The sequence below is a fragment of the Cricetulus griseus genome, chromosome X (genome assembly GCF_003668045.3).
Source record: "Cricetulus griseus strain 17A/GY chromosome X, alternate assembly CriGri-PICRH-1.0, whole genome shotgun sequence".
Taxonomy (NCBI): domain Eukaryota; kingdom Metazoa; phylum Chordata; class Mammalia; order Rodentia; family Cricetidae; genus Cricetulus; species Cricetulus griseus.
The window spans coordinates 64797666-64809275 of record NC_048604.1 but is presented as its reverse complement, the minus strand read 5'-3'; the positions used below and the strand labels follow the sequence as shown (position 1 = coordinate 64809275).

The 11610-nt window shown below is 42.1% G+C and overlaps 1 non-coding gene across 1 annotated transcript; it reads left to right on the top strand.

Moving 5' to 3' along the window:
• The first annotated feature begins 6408 nt into the window (after positions 1–6408).
• Positions 6409–6574, top strand: LOC113837710. The gene has a single exon (XR_003488433.1). It is a non-coding gene; the product is annotated as a U1 spliceosomal RNA (small nuclear RNA).
• The last annotated feature ends 5036 nt before the right edge of the window (positions 6575–11610 follow it).

The following is an 11610-nucleotide window of genomic DNA, read 5'->3' as shown; positions in this document are numbered from 1 at the left end:
CGTGACAAACTTTTCCTGGAGAGACTTAACACACATGTCTACTCACCAAATAGAGAGCCCATGAAACACCAAAGTACAGATATCATCAAAGTCCAATGTGGCTAACCAGTGAGTTTTACTGGGGGCACTCACAGGAGTAAGGTGAGAGGAGCAGAAAAGCCCACTCAATCCTTGGTGATAACTCACAGAAGCTGGGAACTTGGAGCACACTGCAGGCAGCTCAACAGGTTGGATAGTGTCCTTCCCAGATGGCTCCGTTGGTCTAAACCACTTCCAGGAAGCTTGGCTGCTCCCTTCCTTTTTTTTCAAGCCACTTGGCTCCTCTCTGCTTCTTTCAGGCTGCTTGGCTGGTCTCAGAGTCTTCCTTTCTGCTTGGCTTGTTTGGTCTTTTCAAGCTGTTTGGCTAGTCTCTGCTTCTTCCAGGCAACTTGGCTTGTCTGAAATGACTCTCAGCAGTCTTTAGTATTTACTCTTGGGTACAGAGGGTCCTAACGAATCTGCTCAGTTTCAGGGACTTCCTGAAGCCATTTGGAGTTGTTTACATCCTGTTTCAAGGAGCATCTCTGAAGGACAGAGTGTTTCTACTGTGACAGGAAACTGCTGCTACACAACACTCCACCAGTTAAAGAATAAAAAGAAAGGAAAGCAGCTGGCACAAAGTGAACGTGTAAGTTGGCCTGAACAAGGGAGAGCACATTGACCCCAGATGCTATCTGGGAGGCCAGTACAAGTCTGATCCAGCCCCCTGAACATGGATGCCAATGAGGCCTCTGCACTCCAGGGAGCCTCTGGTAGGGGATTAGTATTTTTCCCTGGTGTAAGAAGGGACTCTGAGTTGAAAATATTGAAAGGGAGTCGGGGAGGTTGCTATGGATATAGTTCCCATGGTATTATGTTTTGATTGATAGATAGGCTTAGATAATGTCTCTTTGCTCACTTCCTATGCCCTGTCCCATAATACTTCTGATTTCAATCATATGCTTGTTCAGTTATTCATAGGCATGAGAAGATAAATAGGGGATTCTCTCCTAAAGTTCACTTGAGGACACAGTTTTGTCTTATTGTGTATGTACCCCAAATCAATTCAGGCTGCATCAAGAACACATATACACAAATTGTAACTTGATATATTGGAATAGAAACTCTCCAAATTTGATAGTCATTAGGAAAGGGGAAATTGTTTAGAGCATGGGGGTGTACAGCTAAATGTAGTGGGGGTCCTGGGTTCCCAACAGGTTACTAAGTGCATTGTTCAGAGTGGGGTGTGTTTCTATAGTTCGTGCAAGTGAGGGAGCTAGGCCGCCAAGAACATTATTAGAATTAGGGTGTGCAGAACCCAAACCAAGTAGTGTCCTATGTTACAAAAATATTCTCTTAGTTTGCCTTCCTCAGTTCCAGTGGATCAGACCATAGGATTTAACCAGCACTAGATGTCCCTAGGGCCAAGGACTAGGTTTCAAGACTAAGACCTAGGTTTAATTCTGTCTATCTGCTTGGGCAGGAGATATGTATCTCCAAAATGGGCTCTTTGGAGTTAGGGTAATGACAACACAAGTGTCTTTTCAGCTGGATGGTGGTGGCACACACCTTTAATCCCAGAACTCAGAAGGCAGAGGCTGGCCTAATGACCTTAATTTGATCCTTGGAACCCACAGGGTGAAAAGAAAGAACTAACTCCTGCCTGTAATTTGTTATCTGGTCTCCACTTGAGTACCATGGCAATGCACCCCCCATACACACTCACTCATACTCACCTCACTCATTCTCAGTAATTAAAGGTAATAAAAATAAATTCAGAATGCATCAGAGACTTGGGTGTAAGACCTGAAACTTTGAAAGTGCCAGAGGAAAATACTTCAAGATAAGGCATAGTGATCTCACACCTGGAATCTAGCATCTGGGAGTCAGGGGCAGGAGAATTTCTGAAAGTTTAAGGTCAGCCCGGTCTTCGTAGAGAATTCTAGGCCAGTCAGGGCTCCATAGTGAGATCTTGTCTCAAAAAGAAATGCAGCACCCACATGGTGGCTCACAACCATCTGTGACTCTAGTCCCAGAAGATCTGAACTCTCTTATGGCCTCTTTAGGAACCAGGCATGCAAGTAGAGCACATACATATATACATGCAGGCAAAACACTCATACATGTACAATAACATTAAATAAATCTTTTTATCCATTTTTGTACATTTTATTTACATTTATTATTTATTGTGGAGGGGGAGCATGTCACCGCTCACATGTCAATATCAGAGGACAACTTGTAGAGTTTGGTTCTCTCCTTTGACAGTGTGGTTCCTGGGGATCAAACTCAGGTCACTGGGATTGGCAGCAAGTGCCTTTACCTGTTGAGCTGGGCCATCTCACCAGACCTAATTTTTTTCTCAAAAAATTATCTTTGGCACAGCAGAGGAATTAATCAACATAGTGCAGTGATACCAGATAGGAGATTAATATCTAAGACATATAAAGAACTTTAAAAAGAAACATACACACAAACCCATGAGTTCAAAGAATGGGATGATGAACTGAACAGTTTGTAAAGGAAGTGAAAATGGCTATTGAATACTACAAAAGTGTTCAGCATCCTTTACTGTCCTGAAAATTAAGAGTCTTGAGATTCCATCTCACCCCACTCACAATAATTATCATCAAGAAATCAAAAGACAACAAATGCTGATGAGAATGTGAGGAAAGGGACACTGTTATCAGCTGCTGGTGGCACTGTAAACTGGTAGCCCCATACTGGACTTTTACTCAGCCACAAAGAAAAGGGAATTAATAATATTTGTAGGAAGGCTGGGCAGTGGTAGCACACATCTTTAATCCCAGCACTCAGGAGGCAGAGGCAGGTGGATCTTTGTGAGTTGGAGGTCAGCCTGGTCTACAGAATGAGTTTCAGGACAGCCAGAGTTGTTACACAGAGAAACCCCCATCTCAAAAAACCAAAAAAAAAAAAAATGTAGCAAATGGATGGAACTAAAACTCATTAAGTAAAACAAGTCAAATTTAAAAAGACAAATACTGGGGCTGGAGATGTGTCTCAGTGGGCAGAGTGCTTAGTTAGCATACACAAAACCATGGGTTCAGTCCTCAGAACCACACAAACCAGGGTGTTGTCTAAGGAAAAAGCACAACTCTCACCTCAAAGGATATACAAGATAGTTTATTTTTTATCCAAATATGAATGACCATGGCCTGGGAACATAAATTTAGGTTACCCAAACTCCATGTTCCAATGCAGAAATTGTTTCATGAAGCTTTCATATAACAAAGACTCATAAATCAAGGCACTTCTGAAATACACTAGGTGGGCTGGTTAAAGCAAAGCAGGTGAGTCTCTGTTGTAGACTTCAGATTCTATTGGAGTATATTCTTAGCCTTTTGGTTGGTTGAAGCTAGGGAGGAAGGCAATAAATGGCTATTAAGAGGGCCAAAGACAGCCCATGAAAATTTGACTCTGGACTTCGAATATTCCAAACTCTCTACACTCACGGAAGATCTACTCAGATTATCAACTGTGCAGAAGGCTCAGCAGCAAGTGCAGCTTCTTTCTAAGAACCTTCACTTACAGATCTGTGTTGGGAACCAAAGATCTCAGGGCTTGGCATGAGATCCTAGGCCATTCTTGGCCGGCCACATAGTTGTATATTAACCTTTACATAGCAGCTCCTTAGAACCTCAGCTCAAGAAAAGAAATAACTTGACCCAGTCCTCCACCCACAGGCTCAGTCACCTAGGCAACCCTTTCTGGACCTCTTACTCGTGAACTCTTTACCTTGCCAAACATCCTCTTTGTGACTTCCTAATATCCTGCCTACACTAACACCTGGTGCACAAACAACCCATTCTGCTCCTCCCCATATCCTGCTCTGCTGACTATATAAGCTAGCCTGAGAAAAATAAAGTATGCCACTTGATCAGAATCCTGTCTTGTGGTCGTTCTTTCTGCGTCCCTTGTCCCCATTCCCTATCCCTGACTCTCTTGCCCCAGGTTGACGTTCTGCAGGTTGGGACAGATCTGTAATCTCATCACATTGGAGGTGAAGGCAGGAAGATCAGAAGTTCAGGGCTACGTACACATCAAGTTTGAGATCAGACTACCCTGTCTCAGACAAACAATAAAGAAAGAGAGGCTTATCTTTTCTCTCATATTTAAAAATTAGATTTAAAATTGTGTCTTGTGTGTGTGTGTGTGTGTGTGTGTGTGTGTGTGTGTGTGATGAAACTAGAAAAGGGATCACGAGAGGGGTGAGAGCATGATATGTATGGTGGGAGGGTAATGAAATATATGTGATATGAAAGCAGCAAAGAAAACTATTTAGGGAGAGGGAACCAGCCAGAATATGGGCAGAGGGCATGGTGGGGGTAAAATAAAATTTTAAAATGTTCATATTAGTCAAGTGGTAATGGCACATGCCTTTAATCCCAGCTCTCTGGAGGCAGAGACACACAGATCTCTTATGAGTTTGAGGCCAACCTGGTCTACAGAGCGAGTTCCAGGACAGGCTCTGAGCTACAGAGAAACCCTATCTTAAAAAACCAAAAAAGGTACATCTTTTCATATGTATGAAAAAGCCAAAATGAAAACCATTAATTTAAAATTTAGTGGGAATATGTTTTAGTTTTTATTGCTTTGAAGAGACACCATGATCACAGCAATTTTTTTTTTTTTTTTTTTGGTTTTTTGAGACAGGGTTTCTCTGTGTAGCTTTGGAGCCTATCTGGCACTCGCTCTGGAGACCAGGCTGGCCTCGAACTCACAGAGATCCACCTGCCTCTGCCTCCCGAGTGCTGGGATCAAAGGCCACCAACGCCCGGCTGACCACAGCAATTATTTAAAGATTTATTTATTTATTTATTTATTTATTTATTATGTATACATTGTTCTGTCTGCACGCCAGAAGAGGGCACCAGATCTCATTATAGATGGTTGTGAGCCACCGTGTGGCTGCTGGGATTTGAACTCAGGTCCTCTGGAAGAGCAGCCAGTGCTCTTTCCCTCTGTGCCATCTCTCCAGCCCTGACTATAGCAAATCTTATAAAAAAATTTAACTGCCGTAGCTTACTTACAGTTTCAGATGTTCAGTCCATTATCATCAAATATTTTTTCCTGGCTCAGCTTGCTCCCTTTCATTATCTATTTTCATTAGAATTGCCTCTAATATCCACATGACAGAGTATATACTAGGCTGTTTTGAGATTTCTTCTGCCAATGGAATTAATCCAAAAGTCTTCACTTTAGCCTCAGGTAGACTCTTTGGAGAAGGGCAAAAGGCAGCCAATTCCTTCACCAAAATATCACAAGAATGATTTCTATGCAACATACTAAATTTTTTCTCCTCTGAAACCTCTTGATCCAGCCCTGGACAGTTCATCAAATCATAGTCAGCACCACTGTCTTCCAGCTCCTACTAGTATAGCCCATTAAGCATTGCTTAAAGCATTCCACTGCTTTCCATACCCAAAGAATCAAAGTCAATATTACTCCATACAGTGTCATGGTCAAAACTATCACAGCAATGCCCCAGTCCCTAGTACCTGTTATGCCCAGTCTGCAAGACCCCCAAAAAGGCCATCAAGGAGGATGTTGCCGACTCACCAAAACAAACGTACAAGGTTTCCTTTAATGGGATACAAGCCACAGCAAGGCCCTCATCCAGCAAGCTTACCCAACAGCTTCGGGAAAAGGCCCCAACCCTCTATTGCAGAAAGCTTATAAAGGCAAAAAACAAAACAAAACAAAACAAAAACAAAAAAACCATACAGTTGGCCAAGGTTAAACAAAGTTAAGCAGAGGTATGGGGATGGCAAATTGGTTAGTCATTTATTTTGGGAGGGGACTGAAGAATTTCTGGAATTTCTATCGCCTTATCTCCAGGTACGCTCCAAGTCAGGCAGTTACAGTTATCTGTTCATCGGAGGACAAAGAGTTAACATTTGGCATTGACATAGCTTGGGGGTAGATTCCTTTCTCCAAGAACTGGGGGTTTAGGCATGAGCTCTTTGTCACATACACAGGTCAAGGGTTACTAAGCAGGCAGCATGCTGTTCTGGCCTTTCAGTACCAACTTCATCTTAGTTAGGATTTTTATTGCTGTAAAAGGACACCACGACCAGGATACTTTCATAAAGAAAGCACTTAACAGGGGTGGTCTGCTTACAGTTTCAGAGATTCAGTCCATTATCATCATGACAAGGACCATGGCAGCATGCAGGTAGATGGGGTGCTGGAGCTGAGAGTGCTACATCCTGCAGGCAACAGGAAGTCAACTGACAGTCACACTGAAGGGAGCTTGAACAAAAGAGGCCTCAAAGCCCACCCCCCACAGTCACATATTTTCTTCAAGAAGGCCATATATCCTAATAGTGCCACTCCCTTTGGGTCCATTTTCTTTCAAGCCACCACAGCATACTTACCTGGCAGAGGAGGTACCATGATCAGAAAGGTGGTTTTTCCCAGGTTGAGGCTTATCCTTTGCACTCTGATGAGCTGACCTCCGGGATTTCCCCAAATTCAAGGAAACTCAGCTTCATAATTTGTGGTAGTGGGGTAGGGGACTGTGTTCTCAATTTTTCTATTTTAAAAGAAAAAAATTAGCCAGGCGTTGGTGGCGCACGCCTTTAATCCCAGCACTCGGGAGGCAGAGGCAGGCGGATCTCTGTGAGTTCGAGGCCAGCCTGGTCTCCAGAGCGAGTGCCAGGATAGGCTCCAAAGCTACACAGAGAAACCCTGTCTCGAAAAACCAAATAATAAATAAATAAATAAATAAATAAATAAATAAATAAATAAATAAATTAAAATTAATGGAAAAAGGATGTACTCCCAGAATGTGAGAGGTGGAGGAAGGAGAATTGGGAGTTCCAAGTCATTCTCAACTACAGCCAGCCTGAGCTATAAGAGATCTTGTCTCAAACAGCTACAACAAAATAAGAGGGGAGGAATGGTCAGGTCTGTAAGAGCTAACTCCTAGGAGTGGAAAAATAGGAAGGGAAGAGGATTAACTCTAACCCTGGGGGAAAGGAAAAAGATCTTTCTGAGGCCCTAGAATTGTCCCAAGAAATCTAACCCAATTCTACTTGTATGCAGATTCTCTTATCCCTTCTTTCCTTTTCCCTAAGGTATCACAATTTCCTCTAGACTCAAAGATCTTTAGAGTTCCATGGGGATCCAAATTAGTTCTAAAGGAAATGCCATGACAAATATAAAATGTTCCGAGTCACTTGGAACTTGGAGAATGATAAATTAGTTCTAAACTAATAAATTAAAAGCTAAAACAATGTATTTATATACAATCGATAAAACACTGATAACTTGGGAACTGATTAATAAAGCAATATAACTTGTAGATAGGGTATAGCTCAGGAGTTGAGCCCATATTTAGCATGTGTGAAGCCCTGGGTTCAACTCCTAACACAATCACAAACAAAAATATATTTTGAACAACTTTTGAAACAAGAAAAATGATAAGTGGTAACAGCATTTGTACTGGTTGTTTTTTGCTTTGTTTTGTTTTTCTTTTATTTATTGTCAGCATGCTAGAAGCTAGAATCCTCTAGGAAGAGGATCCTTAACTGAGAAAGTGCCTTTAGCATGTTAGCTTGGAAGCAAGTCTGTGGGGCACTTTCTCCTTTTTTCAAAAGTAATATTTATTGGGCTAGAGAGATGGCTCAGCAGTTAAGAGCACTGCCTGCTATTCCTGAGGACCTGGGTTCAATTCCCAGCACCCACATGGCAGCTCATAATTGCCTATTGTTATTGTTTTGTTTAAAAAGAAGAAAAGCGAAATGCTGAGACATGAGACATGTTGACTATAGGTTTATTATAAGGCCCGGCAGAGTAGGGAGACTAAGAAGAGGAAAGGAACAGGGATAATGGCTGACTGCCATGGCCGGTCGCCATAGAGAGAGCTCATAGGTGAGAGAGAGAGTAGAAAGGAAGCTGAGAGGAAACAAAGTCGGGAAACAGAGAGAGGAAACAGAGAGAGCGTAAATGGGCAGGGACCTGTCTTTTAAAGGGGTCCTCTGCACCTGCGTGCAGACTTAGTTCCCATGGAATCTTGGGCTGACCAGGGTACAGCCTGTTCCACCAGGTAACAGGGGCAGGCCAGCATAATGCCTGAACCTTTCATTCCCACCTCTACTTATTAAAAAAAGGAGGGGTGTTTAGACATGGCAGGTTAAGGAATAAGGGTGTCAAATTCTCAAGACTGCTTCCTGCTGATGTGGGGGGCGTTGACCATCTTTGGGGACCCAAGAAGGTTGGGGTGCTGCCACGTCCTGGGGTAGCTGGTTGTTTCATTGCAGTTCAGGCTGTACAGAACTCCCTGGTGCTTCTTAGACCTGGCAAGATATTGACAAAGCAGAGGACAGGGTTAAGTTTAGAAAAAAAATTTTTTCTTAGGTCCTGTCACTCGAAGGGAAGATTGTAAGATGAGGGAGGGGTTCCTGAGGAGTCCTAACATGAGGAAAGGGAGTCCTGGGACCAGAGAAAGATTGAATAACTGGAGTGAATCTGACCTGTTTGTTTGGATCTAATTCAGCTCCCTGGAACTTACAAGAATCCAGAATCCTTAGAGTTTGTAGAAACATAAGTATTAGACACATTAGCAGCATATTCACGTTAGAAGCAACTTGGCTAAAAGCATTACCATTTTAAAACAGACAGATTTTTTTTAGGACAATGAAAAGCATCTTAATCTTGACCTTGTAGTTATGATCCTATAGTGGTATTGTTGAACTTTATTATGAACAGTAGCATGAGAAATAGAGAAATCAGGAACATATTTCATTCTTTTACACTTTTCTATCTTCACATAGATAAACCCTAAAATACCTGTTCCTGGAATCTGTTTTGCTTTAAGCTGGCAAGACTACCAGTCGTCAAAAGCATCAAAGTTCTTGAGAAGGATAAGATTTTACCTGAATCAATGACTAAAGAATAACAGAGACTTGCCAGCAGGCTGCATGGACAGCCATGCCCAAGGTCCTGCATCCATAGTAGTGGGCTGCAGGACATCTGCCTTCTTGTTGATAGCATGTGACCTGTGGATTAGACTATAGGAAGACTCGCCTACCATTGGCCCAAGCAACGCAGGGAAAGTCAGTTCCACTGTCCTCTTGTCCACGGTCTGGAATACTTTGTAGCAGTTGAGGTGAAGGGCAGGGTTGCTCAGTGACCAGCGTTGTCACTGACTCGAGATGAAGTTTCTTTAGTGCCCATCAGTCTTCTTGGAGGAAATGGTGTGGGGCCAGCAGCTGGCCTATCTCTCTGTAATAAATAGCTTTTTAACAAAACATTTTAAATGCCATATTCTCTAGATCTCTGAGCATTTGAGGGCTGTCTGTTTAGTATCTTAGCAGTTAAGTTTGCCTTTAGTTAGAGAAAAATCCCTTTTTGTAATAAAAGCTGTACCTTTGTAAACAGCTTATAGGATGGACTGAGTGGTATAAATATTTTGTTAGTTTGAAATAGACCTTTATGATTTTAAACTTTCATCATCATTTAAAGATACATGAGTTAAATTTAAGTTGTATAGACTTAGCTTATATTTTAAGTAAAGGTAGATTAGAACTTTATGACTTTAAATGTTTACCATCATTTAAAGATATATAGCAATTTAGAAATATGAGACTTAGCACAGTTTAATTTAAGTTGTATATAGAGTTAGATAAGTATAAAGTTAAATTACAGGTACAGAGACAAGCAGGACTAGATAACAGTAAAAGGGGGAACCAGAATGTAATATCTGATCCGTACATTGTAGCAAACAGACAGGAGATTTAAAAGGACAGAGTAGTTAAACAGAGGGTCCTGGAAAGGCACAGTATTTAGTAAACAAGCCATGAACAACAGAGCCAGTGAAAGAAGAAATTACAGACAAAAAATAAAATAAAAAGCAAAAAGATGTGGCAGAAATAAAAAATCTGGTAGACAGGTTTGCTGGCACAGGCCGCTGGAGCTGGGCTTGTACCACATGAATAAGTGTGTGTGTGTGTGTGTGTGTGTGTGTGTGTGTGTGTGTGTGTGTGTGTGTGTGTGTGTGTGTTACCAGGCCATTTTATTTAGAAGCTTAAAGGTGAGGAGGGATGAAGAAGTCTGGGTCATCTAATGTCCTCCATGGCAATTTCCCTGGCCTCCTCATGACTAAAATCATACCCACCCCCAAGGACCAAACTATATTACCTAGGCTAGTCATGAACTTGTGATCTTCCTGCCTTGATGTCCCTAGTGCTGGGATTACAGATGTGAGCCACTATGCCCAGCTTGTTTAACCATTTTGCAGTTTGTGTAGTTCATTAATGCTAAGTTACTCCTTGCAATCAATTTCCAGAATACAATTGTTTGTTAATGTTTTTGTTGTTGTTGTTATTGTTTGAGACAGGGTCTCAACTATGTCCTGGGACTCACTATGTAGATCAGGCTGGTCTTAAACTCATACAGATCCACCTGCCTCTGTCTCCTGGGTGCAGGAATTAAAGTCATCAGCTATGATGCCTGTTTTGCATTTGCTTTTTGAGTCTGGCTCTTAACATACCTTAGGCTGGTCCCAACTTGCTATGTGGCTAATAATGACTCTTACCTTCAGACTGAAGTACTGGCCAGGCATTGGTGGCTCATGCCTTTAATCCCAGCACTCAAAAGGCAGAGGCAGGCGGATCTCTGTGAGTTCGAGGCCAGCCTGGTTTACAGAGCCAGTTCCAGGATAGCCTCCAAAGCAATACAGAGAAACCCTGTCTCGAAAAAACAAACAAATAAAAAGACTTAAGTACTGGAATTGTGGGTGTGTGATTGAACCTAGACAAAAAACTCTACCACTGACTGAATTGTATCCCCTACAACCTCGTTTGTGGTGGCTGGGTGATAGGCATCAGGGCTCCTGTGTGTTAGGCAAGTGCTCTGTGAGATAACCATGAAGTCCAACTCTTTCTACCTTTTGAAACTGAAACTACACACTAGACAACAAGTTCTTGTACCCACTCTAGCCTTTACATCCAACCTGCTTTGTCTCTCCAAATTTCAGTATTTTATACACCTTATGTATGTGTGATCAGGATTCATCATTTAAACAAATTAACCTTTATTTTTATTTTACCTGTATGGGTGTTTTGCCCATATGCATGCCCTTTGCATGTAGTGACTACAGAGGCCAGAAGAAGGTGTCATATCCCCTGGGACTGGAGTTACTGACAGTTATGAGCTGCCATGTAGGTGCTGAGAATCGAACCCCGGGTCCTCTGCAAGAACAGTCAGTTTTCTTAACAACTGAGCCATTCTCCAGCCCCAGATTTTATCTTTTTTTTGTGGCTGGATTATTTCATTTAGTATCACATCCCAAGGCTCAGTCATGTTGCAAATATTACAATCTCCCCTCTTGCCCATTTCTTAAGAGATGAAATCTTGAATCGCACAGGCTGCTCTCAAACTCTTGGGCTCAAGTATCCTTCTGCCTCAGCATCCTGAGCAGTTGGGACTATAGGCATGTCATTATAGCTACCTTGGAATGTCCTTTTTAAGGTTGAACAACACTGCACATTGTGTCTATCCCTTCATTTGTTGTTGGAAATGGAACTTGTCTTCCAGCTTTTATGAATAGTGCTGCTACAAATATGG